Here is a 15,735-nt window from a genome sequence, read left to right as displayed (position 1 = left end):
AAATAGTAATTTTTACTTATTCACACAGGGGTTATAAACACAAAAAGGCAGGATGTGGGGAAGGGGATGACACCAGAGTGTGGGTGTGCAGGGGGTGTACAGATATCTTTCAGAACAGGATATCGGCTGAGTGAAGGTTCAGGGGACAGGTCACTATGACTCTGTCTATGATTCACTTGTCCTTATCGAAGTTGGTATTGTCTGCCAAGGCTACCTATTTACAAGGTCTGTGACTACCCAGACTGGTAAATTGCACAAAAGCTGCCTGTTTACAATAGCTTATAGCCCTCTGTTTCAATGTTTTTCCACAGAGACCCAAGACTTGGTGTTAATATACATGTATGTCAGACCTATGTCTGATTTTAGGCCTTCAGTGTATAAGCAGGGCTGCCCCTGACATCTCCTCCCTTCTCTAAGTATAGAAGGGCTGTGGCAATTCTACTCTACTGAAGGCTGGGATAGAGGCCTGACCTCCAGTAATTGAAGGGGACTTTGTAATGGCTCTGGTCCCCCTGTTGTTGTCCAGTGAGGCATGAGGGCCATACCCATCCCGATCTCTTTTTCCTGGAGAGGGGATACTTTTGACATCAACCCCTATGCAGTCAGGCTTGTCCTTCAGGGAACCCAGAGAGATATTTTTAACTTTTATTGATATTCCCTTGCAGTGGTTAGCCTCACAGCCTAAGCAAGAGTTCAGATCGCCAGTCAGAGGGGATTCTGGGTGGCCCTTCTCTGCTTGATTTAGGGGAAGATGTCCCCTCTTTTAGATTGGGTGGAGATTGGTTTTGGGAATATCCTGGATAGAGTAACAACCTCATCTTGAGTCTCATGGTCCTCCATAGCTAACTTATGATAATGTATCTGAATAGGTTTTGCTACCAAATTATTTATCTGTTGTTTCACAGAGTTAGTCAGTCTACTTAAGGCCCAGGGACCAAAAGAAATAAGCAAAAATAACCCAATTAATGGTCCCAAGATGGGAGGAAATAGGGTTGACAACCATTGAGAGGTTGAAAGCCAATTCTTGTACCAGCTCTCATCTTTCTCTTTCTCTCTCTGTCTTTTGTCAGGGCCTTCTCTGACTTTTTCATGCTCTCTTTAACCATCCCTGTCTTGTCTATGTAAAGGCAACATTCTTCTTTAAGGGCTGTACACAGTCTTTTCTATTGTAAAAGAGTAAATCAAGACCAATAAAGTCCTTTGCAATTTTTGGAGGTCTCTTCAGACAGTGAAAGGAGGGATTTCTTCAGATTAGTGATGTCAATCTCTAGTTGTTTGTTGTTGTTGTCAATGGCCCATCAAAGGTCTGAGTAGCATAAGTTCGGAGGCCAGCATCTGGATTAGAACTTCTAACAGCAGACATCATGGGTGATTCATTTTTACCTAGAAAGGAAAAAGAAGGGAGTTCTCAGGGAGATTTCTCTTCCCTGGATGTCAGTTGTTATTCATCTTATTTATGGTTGGGCCTGGCTTTGTGGGGGGTATCTATTTATTTCATTAATCTTTTTGGTAGCTGTTTAGCTGTGCCTTCTGTGGTATCACAAAATATAATCTTAGTTAAGGTTACTTTAATTTTGAAACCAGGTCATTCTTAATATTCCCTTCTAAACTGGTTTTTACTTTTTGTATAAATACATTTAAATTATTACTAGAGCAAACATATTCTTCTGTTTAAAGTTTTCTTACTAATTAATGGTTTCTTTATTAAGTAGCTATTATTTGTTATTAAATACACTAAAATGTAGGACTTCATAATAAAATTTAAGTTTAATTAAAATTAATATAAACACAAATGAAAAAAACAATATAATCAACAGTCCAATAACCAAGACATTTTTATTAGATAAAAATATCTAATATTTTTATGTTGTTTATCTTTATTTTGTCTTTAATTTGTATCTGCATATATATTCCTCAAACGTTTCAGATGCCAATATGTGTGCAGTTTTTAATTTTTGCTATCCTATGTGTTTTATCAGTCATTGAAAGAACATACTATGTGTGTTTCCCTGTTAATGGATGGTTGTGTTTTTCTACATATTTTCTCTGTTATTAATATAGATATTTATATTAATAATTTATATCTTACAATCACTGCTTGGACTCTAATTAGTTTCTTAATATAGAGCTTTAGATGTGGAATTATTAGTTTAAAATGTGTTTTAAAAATATTTTTGGATACATATCACTGGAGTCCTGATGTAGTCATTTGTATTCCCACCCTTAGTACATGATGGCAAATATTTACTTGCCCTTTAATTACTTTGCAGCATCATATACAATTGAAATATAATGCCATAGTTAAATAAAGAAGTTATATGCATAATTTAAAATTATAAGAGGCATATCAAAGTAAAATAGGTGCATTTATTACATGCATTGCCTATTACTTAGTCCAATGTTTCTAAGACATTATCTCAATGTATAATCAAAACATGATTCTTCTCATCATTTTTTGTCCTAAGTCTTTAAATTTCAACATATTTTATGTTTAATAATGTCCATCTAAGTTTGAACCAGGTATATCTCAAATGGATAGTCACTAGCCTATTTAGTCATAAATATTATATTAAAATACTTTTATTACTTTGATAACTGAGAAATGGTATTTGTGAGTTAATTCAATTTCAGTTATAATTTCAAACAATGTTGAATATTTACTCACATGTTATGTTTGAGGGAATTGTAACAGTTCTCAATTTATGTGAACTGTCTATAGAGTGCTGATTCATACATACTGGTAGAAAATCTTCCTATGGATTTTTCTCCAACTTTTAATACTAAATTTTAATCTACGTAGTCAAATTTGCTTATTTTAGTTGTGATTTTGTTAATGCTCATAGTTTTTGGACAGCATCTTCCATTGTAAGGCAGATAGATATTTACTTTCAGGTTTTATGATTCCAGGGATTTTAAGGCTTAATTCATTAATCCATCTGGGTGTTACTTTGGCTGATGGCATGAAGTGAGAGTAAAAAATCACTTTTTTCTTGAATAATTAGATTTCACAATATCATTTTCCTTTTACATTTTTAACTTAGAATCCTAAGGAATGGGTTTCTTTAAGACATTTTCACAGACTTAGGGTTGTTTGGTTTTCTGTTCGTTCTCTTGTTCCCTACCTCCCTGCCTATCCTTCCATGATTGAAACACAATACTATTTGTTGTATTCAATTGAAATATAATGCAATAGTCAAATTAAGAAGTCACATGTATAATATGATAATTATTCATATATCCATATGAATTTCAGGACTTCTAATATTTTAAAATTATTTTTTAATGTTGTGTAGTAAACTAAGAATTTTAAGTATCAAAGTTTCCTGTTAGCAGTTTTTAATAACATTTTAAAATATAAGTTTACACTCATTCTTTCATTTTGTCTATCACATATAATTCTGCTTGTTTCACTGTTTTTCTAAATAGCATTTACAGCAATGTTGGAAATCTTCAAACAATTGTATTCTTTTTCTTTTTCTTTACTGATAACAGATTCTTCCCTCATAAAATGAATCCCGACCACAGTTTTTCCTCCCTCCAATCCTCATCCATTTTTTCTTTAGAAAAGAGCATGTCTCAAAGAGAAGACAGCCAAACAGGAAAAAACAAGATCCAATAAGACAAGGCAAAAGCTCTCATACGGAGGCTAGACAGGGCAACCCAAAAGCAGGCAAAAGGATGAGAGATATACCTGCTCCCACTGTTTGGAGTCCTACAAAACCACTAAGCTAACAGTCACAATATATGTACAAAGAGGCCCTGCGTTTGCCTCTTCAGTCTCTGTGAGCTCATATAAGCCCTGCTTTGTTGATTCGGTGGGTCATATTCTCCAGGTGTTCTCCATCCCCTCTGATTCCTTCCATCTTTTCCCCAATCTCTGAGGAGATGTTTAGAGGGAGCCCATGGCCTATACTATCTAGATGACTAGGAATGGGAGACGGAATAGGCCCGGGTCCTATGGTAAAACCAAACATGACTGGAAAAAGAAATCAGTAAAATGATTCCTAATGACTTTCTGCTACACTCATAGATCAGTGTTTTGTCCAGTCATTGTCAAAAAGGCATCCTCTGGCAGCAGATGGGAGCAGGCATAAAGGCCCACAACCAGATATTATTGTTGTTGTTATTTTCTCAGCTTTGAGCTACATTTTATTCTAGAAAATATAATCCTGTTGCTGTATCCTTTCAGATACACAGCTTGATTGCCATTTAGCCAAGTGTTATTTTTTTTTTTTTACATTTTTCAGGAATAGTTTGTGTTTTCCACCATAATTACCTTATATTCCTTCTTAAGTAATTAGCAGTTAACTGATACCCTAATTGGTTATTTCTAGTCTATAGCAAAATAGTTGTTTGGTATACTTTCTTCATATACATGGAACTGATGCTATTTGGAATGTGTATGTGTGTGGCAGGGGCAGTTTGCCACCTTTCCTAAGTGCTTAGTTTTAACTTATTCAGGAATCAAAGTTTATCTTTTCCTTTCTGACTACTGATTTGTAATTTAATGTTTTCAGTTTTATAATTTTGTCACTCAACAATCAGTTCTCATCCACACTGACTGTATATATATTTTAATGTGGTAACAACTCATAGGTTACTGAAATATATAGCTTATTTGGCAAATCCTGAACCCTATTATATATTTCAGACAGAGGACAAGACAGTACAGTTTTGTTGGGGCTAGTATCAAAGTGCACAACTGGAGACCCTACCTGTACTTCCTAAAGTATGCTCCATGAACATGCTTATGAATGGTGATGGAGTATACTCAGGTCACCATCTTGATGGCAGAATAGCCCTTCCCTTTTCTTACTTTTCCCTGGACTGTTTGCTGAAATCATTCTTCAAGTCTCATGTTGGAAAGTAACAGGGCTACCTTATTTATTTGAAGGCTTACTTTCTGCTAAACCTACAGTGACTATTACTGTAGTCATAAAGTCTTCCTCTGTCATCTCTCTACCTGATTGAGTTTGTATTCAATTCAAAAGGCAATAAGTGGTTTTGCCTGAGAAAAAGTAGATTTGATGGGTTGATGCTCCATATTTGGTGTACAGTATCATTGTTATTCCTGATCTTCTGCTGCTCTCCCCCCTCATGTCTCCCCTTTCCCTCTGTTACTCTCCTACATTTTTAGCTGAGCCCATGTTGCACCTTCACTGACACATATTTATCCAAGCTCTTAAGATTTAGTTAAAATAGCCAAACCGATAGCAATAATTTTGGGGGGAAATATTTTTAAATGATTTTTGAATAGATAACCTAGAGTCTTTTAAGGTGACTTCAGTAAACTCTGTTTTTCCTCATCACAGATCCTCTATGTGACTGTTGATTATAATTACAGTGTGTGTGTGTGCATGTGTGAGCATCTATGCTCACATGTGGATATCAGAGAACATTGAATCTACTGCTTTATCACTTACTATTTTATTTCTTTGAAGAATCCTTTCTTATTAAACCCGAAGTTAGGCTGGTGGCCAGCCAGCACCTGCGTTTTCCTGTCTTCAGCAAACATTGCACTGAGGTCATGGGCACTTGTGACCATGTCTAGCTTTTTAACTTGATTTCTGAGGATTTATACTCAGGTCCTTAAACAATCCCACTTATGTTCTCCTTTTGAGAAAGGTGAACTCCTTTAACAATCCCACTCCAGCTCCTTAATCCCACTTATGTTCCTTTTTAGTTCCAGAATAACTTATCTTGAAAGACATACTTTGGGGACTATAGGAGTGGCGCAAACCATAAAGTTCTTGATTTGCTGTATGAGGACCTGAGTTCAGATTCCCAGTACCCACATAAAAGGCAAAATCTGGTGGTGTCCACTTGTAACCATAGCACTGAGATGGAGTAGGGAGCAGGTGGATAGCTCGATTTCTATAGCTGTGTCCTATTAGTGTAGCCAATAGATATATCAGGTTCATTGAGGTACCCCATTAAAACTAAGGTGAAGAGCAATAGAGGGAGATACCTATAGCAGGAGATATTTAAAACTGTGCCATTCAATCTGGCCTTTCTTAATCATCTACCATGTTCCCAACTAGCCTAGGCCTGTGGCAAGGAGTGGAGGCAACATACTGATGCTGTTCAGCTCAGGCTGTCTGCTCAGGTGGCCAGAGATACCAGCCCTGCCAGTGTGGGAGATGGCTCTGCCAATATTCCACACTGTCTCCACAATGCTTGGATAAGCCCAAACCATCCTGCCATTAATGTGGGCCCAGTAGGAATGAGACTCTAATGCTTAGATTATCCAAAGGCTTTATATATTTGGTAATGCTCAATAACAAGATGCCCACACAATCAGAGGTGTAACCCAATACCCAACCTAGATATAACAACTACCTTTGACTGCTAGAGACAGGCACACATATGGTTCCATGTTTCCCTCTCTCTCTGGTGCTCTCTCCCCTAGTTCCTCCTCTTCCTTCTCCCCTTCCTCTCCTTACTCCTTCTCTTCCTCCCCTTACTCCTCCTACCTTAGCTTCTCCCAACTTGTGGGAAAAATATCCCACTACAGATAACCAATTTCTTTCCTACACATATATACTCATCCAGCATGTAGATGCTCATACACAAACATGCACATCTACCATATATGTGTACCAGATACAAATGTATATTAACACCCTGGTATAGGAGGCACAACATTTACAACATTGTTTGAATTGAAAATATGAAAGCTGAAATGTAATTTAGTGTTGGAACCCTTACCTAAATAATGCAAAGCCTTGAGTTTGATCTTCAGAATTCAAAGAAAAGAAAATACTATATGTGACGATACATAGATAGCTTCCTTCAAAGAGTCTTTCAAATTTTGCATTGTCATTTTCTGAGAAAACAGCTTTTAGTACAAGCATGGTTTTGTTAAATATTTATTGCAATTCTGTCTGTCTATCTATCTATCTATCTATCCATCCATCCATCTATCTATCTATCTATCTATCTATCTATCTATCTATCTATCATCTATCTATCATCTATCTACATATTCTGTGTACATTTTATAATAAATAATCACATTACATATGTACAAATTATTTCTCAAAGTAAAAACATTTAGAATATGTATCTCACTTTATATAAAAAGAAACATTAAAAGTTTATTGATGGTGATGAAAGAGTGTAACAGGGTGAAAATGTTCAAAATACATAATGCATATGTATGAAATTTTAAGAGAATAAAAAAATGACAAAAATCTTTCAAACAACATGAACAAAATATTTAGGGAACTTATGTGGTGGAGTTAAGATTTTATTTAAAGCATTCAAAAAGTCACTGGAAGATAACAGCAAAGGAAGTGTTCTTAGAGGTCAGCTATTCTAAGGATTTGCCTAACTGATGAAACCTGGTAATAGGAGGTTTCCTATCTTTTCTTATCTAAATTGTAGTTTGTACTTTAGCTATTTGTCCCACTAGATAGAGCAGTTTTAGAACATACAGGATGTGTTAACTATTTTTTGACTCACCACCATAATTTGTTCAAGAGATGGCATGCAGTAGACACACAATAAGTATTTGTTGCCTGCATACCATCAGTTGAAGGTTTAGAGAAGAATGTTACAGTTTGCTGTACTCAGATGCTGGAGAAGTATGATGAATGATTCATGCGTGTTTACTTCAGTATCCCTTTAGATTGGTAATAACCTAATCTTTCTCATTTAAGATTAGTTTTCAAATTATTTTGACAGCTGATTTGGAATGAATCAATGATTAATGGAAGATTATTCTACCCACTTTCTTCTCAGGATAACACTTAGATCTGATGGGTAGTGTATCTTGCATCACTGATTTATCCTGACATATCTTTTTGGTGTTTTGACTAGCACTGAGGAGATGATTTCAAGGTGAGTTTTCCTCATAATGCCTGGTAACATTTCTTATCCACTTATTGATGAGGTACGTGGTGTCAAAAAATAACTCCACCAGTGCATTCCATTTGCCTTCCAAGCCACATTATCTTAATGATAGTTCAGTAAGAATTTCTACATCTAGAGATACATTTGGAGGATATAGAGTTTGTAGTCTTCTTATCTTTGATTTCAAATTTCCAAAGAGGTGCTCCATCAGCTTCTGCTCTTGAATTGGCTGTGGAACCTCTCCACAGCCAATTCATTTTGCATGTTTCTTGGATGATTTATCTCCCACACTATAAACCTGCCAGTATCCACATGAATTCTTAAACAAGTATGGGAAGGAGCGTCCAGTTTTTCCTGAGTGATGAATTTCATTCATTCCCAGTTTACACAGACCTTATCATCTGAAGGTCAAAAGGCACAGATTTTAGCAACTCATATAACTTGTAACAAGTATTTCTTTAAACATACGAATCCCTTGCTTGAAATAAAAATGATCTACTGAGAAACTGAGAAATTCAGCACTGAAAAGTCTTCTTTCTGTATTTCTGTTCTAACAGCCTTCCTTGGGGCTATAAACATGTGATGGTCTTGCTGCCTAAGCTGAGAATAACCTTAAGGAACCAATAAATGGCAGATCAGTCATCAGTAGCCTAATACTTTAGAACACTGCCTCACCACTAATGAAAGACTGACTGAGCATGGGTAAAAAGAAGGATAATAGTAGGAAAATAACATGTAACATTACATGACTCCTTTTCATTTTCCTGATTCCTAGAATTCCCTACTCTTCCTCATTAAACTGCTCAGATAATCACTAAGGTAAGTTTTACAGTGTATGAGAAAGCACAATTTATGTGTTGTAGTAATATTTACTTGAAGTTCTTCTGAATTGTGCTGAGATTTAAACCTCCACTTAAATTTTATTGGGAATTATTCCTTTAGGTAGGGGGAGGATCAATTAACTAGAACTTGCCGCAGGATACTACTTTTTTGTGACTATATCAGAAACTTCCAAGCCATTTTACAAACTAGTTATTCTTTTTTGCAAAACAAAATATAACTCAAAAACAAAACAAAAAATCACCAATTGAAAGAATAAAATCAATGGCTTTCAGTGTATCCAAATTTGAACAAGCATTACCACTGTCTAATGCAGCAATTCCATTAAAATCAGGGATAAGTCAAGGATACTCACTCTCTCCTTATCTATTCAATATAGTACTTGAAGATCTAGCTAGAGTAAGAAAAAAACTAAAGGAGATCAAGGAGATTCAATTTGGCAAGGAAGAAGTCAAAATATCAATATTCACAGATGATATGATAGTACAAATAAGTGACCCCAATATTTTACAGAGAACTTGTACAGCTGATAAACATCTTCAGCAAAGTGGCTGGATACAAAATAAACTCAAAAAAAATCAGTAACCTTTCATTATACAAATGATAAATGGGACGAGAAAGAAATTAGGAAAGAAATACCTTTTACAATAGCCACAAATAATGTAAAATATCTTGGTATAACTTTAACAAGCAAGTAAAAGACCTACATGACATAGACGCCAAGTCACTGAAAGAAATTGAGGAAGATATCAGAAGATGGAAATATCTCCCATGCTCATAGATCTGTAGGATAAACATAGTGGAAATGCCCATCTTACCAAAAGTAATCTACAGATTCAATGCAATCCCCATCAAAATTCCAACTCAATTCTTTACAGACTTTGACAGAGATATTCTCAACTTCATATGGAAAAACAAAAAAATCCATGGTAGCTAAAACAATCCTGAAGAATAAAAGAACTTCTGGAGGTATCATCATCCATGATTTCAAGTTTTATTACAGAGCAGTAGTAATAAAAACTGCATGATATTGTTATAGGAACACACAGGTTGATCAATGGAATCAGAGACCCAGAAATAAATCCACACAACTATAGACACTTGATTTTTGACCAAGAAGGCAAAACCATACAATGGAGAAAAGAAAGCATCTTCAATAAATGGTGCTGGTCTAACTGAATATATACAGTAGAAGAATGCAAACAGATCTATATCTATCACCCTGCACAAAACTCAAGTCCAAGTGGAACAAAGTCCTCAATGTAAAACCAGTTACAATAAATCTAATTGAACAGAAAGTGGGGGATGGCCTTGAAGTCATTAGTACAGGAGACAACGCTCTGAAGAGAATACCAATGGCTCATGTTCTAAGATCAACAGTTGATAAATGAGACCTCATGAAACTGCAAAACTTCTGTAAGACAAAGGATACTGTCAATAGGACAAAACAGCAGCCTACAGATTGGGAAAGGATCTTCACTAACAGTACATCTTACAGAGAGATAATATCCAAAATTTATAAAGAACTCAAGAAGTTAGACACCAACAACTTAAATAACTCAATTAAAAATGTGATAGAGAGTTAATCAGAGAATCTTGAATGGCCAAGAAACATTTAAAGGAATGTTCAAAGTATTTAGTCACCAGGGAAATGATAAAACAACTCTGAGATTCCATCTTACACCTGTCAGAATGGTTAAGGTTTAAAAAACAAAAACAAGTGATAGCACATGCTGGTGAGGATGTGGAGCAAGGGGAACACTCCTCCACTGTTTGATGGAGTGCAAACTTTCACAACCACTTTGGAAATTAACTTTTGTTGGTTTCCCAGAAAACTGGAAATAGTTCTACCTCAAGACCCAGTTATATCACTCCTGGGCATATACCCAAAAGATTCTCCACCATACCACAGGGACACTTGTTCAACTATGTTCATAACAGCTTTATTTATAACAGACAGAAACTGAAAATAACCTAGGTTTACCTCAAATGAAGAATAGATAAGAAGATGTGGTACATCTACACAATGGAATACTATGCAGCTATTAAAACAAAGACATCATGAATTTTGCAAGCAAATAGATGGAACTTGAGACTATCATCCTGAGTGAGTTAACCCAGTAGCAAAAGGACATGTATGGTATGGACTCACTTAATGTGAATATTAGCCATAAAATACAGAATACCTAGGCTAGATTCCACAGATCCAAAGAAGGTATACATGAGGAAAGGCCAAAGCAAAGATACTTGAATCTCACTTAGAACAGGGAATAAAATAGTAGTAGTAGGGAGATCAAGGAAGGTAACTGCATGAGAGAAGTGGTGGGGTGGGGAATGGAGGTGGGGTTTCAGGATCAGGTGTGGAGAGAAACAGGGGAGAAGGCCAGATGGCCCTTAGAATGAATGGAAAACTCCAGCTGGCAGGGGTTGAGGGGGTGGGGTAGATTTCAGAGACCAGAGATAGGGAAAGCTTTCAAAAATCATTGGGGTGACCTTAACTGAGTCTCATAGCAGTGGGGATATGGAACCTGAAGAGGCCATCCCCTGTAGTCAGGCAGGAACCCCAGTGAAGCAATAAGGATACAAACCTACACACCAAAAAATTCAGGGACAGGATATGGATCAGAGACTGAGGGAATCGCCAAAAATAACTGGCTCAAATTGAGACCCAGTCCATGGGCAAGCACAAATTCTTCATACTATTAATTATACTGTATTATGCTTACACACAGAAGCCTAGAATGGCTGTCCTCTGAGAGGCTCCACCCAGCAGCTGTGTCAGACAGTTGTAGACACTCACAACCAAACAATGGATGGAGCTTGGGGTCTTTTATGGAAGAGTTAGGCAAAGGACTGAGGGCTCCAAAAGTGATGGGAACCCCACAGGAAGACCAACAGTGTCAACCAGAATGGACCCTTGGAGGCTGGACCTAGGTCCCCTACACATATGTTTCAGATGTGCAGCTCTGTCTTCCTATGGGTAACCCAACAACTGGAGCAGGGGCTGTCCCTATAACTTTTTCTTGTCTATGGAATCTGTTGCCCTAACTGGGCTGTCTTGTCTGGCTTTAGTGGGAGAAGAATCAGCTAGTCATACAGAGAATAGATATGGCAGGGTGGCAGGATACCCAAGGGGGACCTCTACTCTCTCAGAGGGGAAGGGAAGAGGGTTGGAGGGAGGAACTGTGGGAAGGGGAGACCAGAAGTCAGGGGGGCATCAATCAGGATGTAATATGAAAGGAAAAAACCCAGATCTGTTCCTCATAGCTTGAGAACTGTACTTCTGCCTGCACAATTGACTTTTTCATGAAGAAGTCCATATATTTGTTTGTTTTAACAGTTACTGTTTGCTTTAGATTGTCAAGACATATCTGCTTGGTTTGAATATTTATATAATATTTTTTCAGTTTTATTTTTCCTTCATATTTATTTGGCTATAATATCTAATGATTAATAATGTTTTCTAATTGCTTTCTTTCTTCCTCTTTCTTTTTGGAGACATGATTTATCTATGGATTGTAGTGTGGCATTGGACTAGCAGCAATTCTTCTGTCTCAACCTCTCAGGTGCTGTCTTATAGATATGTACCACCATGCCTGATTCTTTATTATCATTTTAAAAAGTGTTTAATTGGATGATTTTCTTTCAATGTTCTGTTTGGTCTTTCTCATTTCACCCCTTGTATGTTTTTTCTTTTGTATCTTTTCAATTTTTAATTTTAAAAATTGAAAAAGAAGACTTTTACTTTAACCTTTAATTAGATTTTTAATCGTGGGTTGTGCTAAAGTAGTTCTTATTTCTTTAGTGGGGTGTCTCATCTTCTCTAGTAATCATGAACCCTCTTAAAAAGAAGCATATGTCCTGAACTCAGAACTTAATTTTGATCTCTTTGTCTAGAACTGGCTATTCAGTTTCAAGCTATTCATCAAATAACTCATGTATTGCCAGATATGAGAGAAGAACACATGAAGCATCGGGCTCTTAGGGAAAAGAATGTGAGATTGAAATTCTAGTTTATTCTACTCTAATAAACAGAATTTGTGGACTATTTTCTGTGAACCAAGATGAATCTCAGGGAAGTAACATACCTTGCCAATATGATCCTGTAAATAGTAGCTTATATGTTGGGGATACAATATGCATTATTCTGCAACAAAGTATTATTGAAAATTAAGATACAATTAAGAAACAGTTCTTGAACATAGCTGTTCATTTAGTCAGGCTCAGACATGGCAAGTCTCTTAGTGTATCATTCCTGTCTTAGCTGCAAGCAGCACAAAATCTTGGTTCTATAAACAACCCCTGAGATCCAGGTTCTAAATAGAACAGTACAGTAATATAGTTAGTGCCATGTAGTGGAATGAACTAGTGAAGTACTTTGAGCCTTATATTTTTACCTATATATTAGCATTATTCTTACTCATTGCTTCACTTTCTTTACATGAGCCTGATCTAAACGCTGACTCTACTTAAATTTAGGCTGTGTGCTTCCTCATTTCTGTGTTACTGTTATTTACTCACTCAACATTCAATAAGCAGCCTGGGGCTAGGTGGGGGCCATGTAGATCAGTTTTAGGGTGCTTGCCTTGCAAGCATAAGACCCAAATCTTATTGACTAACTCTGCAAACATGTTACCTACTTACTTTATGTTGGGAAATATGCACCATAGAAGGAATTGCTCTGTGAATGATGGTGTCACACCTCCATCTTAGACAGGCTTAGAACATGCAAGCATTAAAATCAGACATATCAATTGCTTTGATATCAGTAGATGATTCTATGAGAGTAATCTAGAAAGTCCAGACAGTCCATTTCTTAAATACATGCATAAATTATCTGTCTGATATAATTATCATCTCCAATGTTTACTGCCTCAGTCTGCTAAACTAGGCCTAGCTTTTAACCTCCATAAAATTTTACCTAGGCCTAGAATGTTTTCAGCCTCTGAGACTTACTGCTAAATAATCTCCTTTCTAACTTTTTTGAAGAACTCTGGCTGGCTGCTCAATTTAGCTCTTATGGCTCGAACTCCTCTCCAAGCTGACTAATTTAATTTGGCTTCTCTCTTTAAACCTCTCCTGAATTGCTCTGCTTGGCAACATATTAACTTTGGCAATCTGTTTTATAATCTGGCCCTTTCTCATTCTCCGGCTCATTCTGTCTTCACCTGTGTCTAGCTTGTTCTTTCTCTGTAACCTGTCTCTGTACAATGGTCGTCCTGGTAATGCCTGCCTCATCTCCTCTGCACTCCTCTCTTAAGTAGCTTCCTTTTTCCAATTCTTATGAAAGTTGGGCTTATCCTATCTCTGATTCATTCTGTGAATTTTTCCTCTGATTCATCACTTTTTCTATCACTCAATTAGACATCACTTTCAAGCATGGGAGCTTCCTTTTACAAACTAAATTTATCTTCATTGTTTGGAATTATAGGTATATATTTAGGATTCTAGCCAGAAGGATTAAAGGTGTGGACTAAGGGCTGAGCCATACCACAACTAGAAATAGTTTTTTTTTCAGTAAGTAACACAATCTCTGGATTCTCAATGTGATCAAATATTGTGCAACAGAAAACTAAGTCTTAATGAAATTTATTAGACAAAGGAGGCTTAACAGGATGGATGTTCAGATATGGTTCTCTCTCTCTCTCTCTCTCTCTCTCTCTTTCTCTCTCTCTTTCTTTCTCTGTATGTGTGTGTATAAAATTGTAGATAGTGAAAAAATCACTTTGAGATATTTTTTTCAATACTTGTCCACTTTAAACTTCAGCAAAGTAAAACAGCTAAATTTTATCCCCTGTCGGAAACCATTAAATCATCAAATCCTGTCAACTTTTAGTGTACATGACCACAGGACAGTAAATATAAAGTTCAGTGAGCCTTCAAGAACAGGATAAAGTGGAAACTTAAGGGTTCTTTGTAAAGTCAGTTGTGTCAGATGGTGTTTTGCTGGGGCAAACGTGAAGGAATGTTTCGCTGAAGCAGACACAGGTGAAAGGATATTCTGCTAAAGCAGACACGTGAAAGGACACAAGATGAAGGATTCTTTGATGATGACATACATGTATTGTTCCACCTTACATTGTATAGTTGGGCTCCATTTGTTGAGAAATCTTAGAGAGAAACATACCAAAACCAACCAACCAACCAAAACAAAACAACCACAACAAAAACCCTTCTAGTGGTTTGCTGCAGTTTCTTGCCTAGTCTGAGGACACAGGCTGATTGGCAGAGTAAGGTCAGCTGAGACAGACTCACATGGAGTTTTGCTAAGTCAGACTCATGTGCTGAGGCAAGACCGTTGGTAAAGCAAGACCTGTAGAGTACAAGTGATGTTTGGAGGGTATAAATAGGATCCAAAGGACTGTGACTGAGGCTGGAATGGCAACAAGCTGTGTTTGTTAGTCTAGAATCTTTGTTGATCTTCACTTGGCATAGCCAAAAACTGAGGTTCCTGCATTCCACCTGGTCCCTCCTGCTGACTTGTGCCAAGGCTGAGACATGGCTGTTTCTGCTAGGTAGTGCCACTGCTCTTGATTCCTGTCTGCTGACCCAACTCTACAGAACTGGACTGCTGGTGTGTCCCTGAAGTGTTTGCAAGTGGATAGAGCTGCCTGCTAACCTGTGAACTGAACTGCTGATTTCCAGACAACACAGATGAGAGTTGCTCCAAAGAACCGTTCTAAACAGGCCCATTTCTCCATATCCTTTCTTTTCCACTACCTCTGTTGGGTGGTGTGCTACAAGGTAGATTAATGTGTTTAAGAACCATCATTAAAAATAAGACATTGAAAAAATTAAAGTTAAAATGGGGGTCCTACTCTAATCAACTGAATATGTCTCCCCTTCAGCTGTATTTCTTCAGAACTTTGTACAGCTTGCTGTATTCATTCCTTTCTTGGATACTGTTAAAACCATCACACCTCTTTTGAGCATTAAAGATTTTGTACTGATGGGAATGTGAATCTAGAGACATGCTTAGCATCCGTGTGTTCCTTTGTCTGATTCCAACACTGAAAGAAGAAACAAATATTTTGTAAAAGT

Source organism: Grammomys surdaster, unplaced genomic scaffold (genome assembly GCF_004785775.1).
Source record: "Grammomys surdaster isolate TR1022 unplaced genomic scaffold, NIH_TR_1.0 125749, whole genome shotgun sequence".
NCBI lineage: Eukaryota > Metazoa > Chordata > Mammalia > Rodentia > Muridae > Grammomys > Grammomys surdaster.
The sequence above is the reverse complement of the archived record's forward strand: the minus strand, read 5'-3'. Positions refer to the sequence as shown.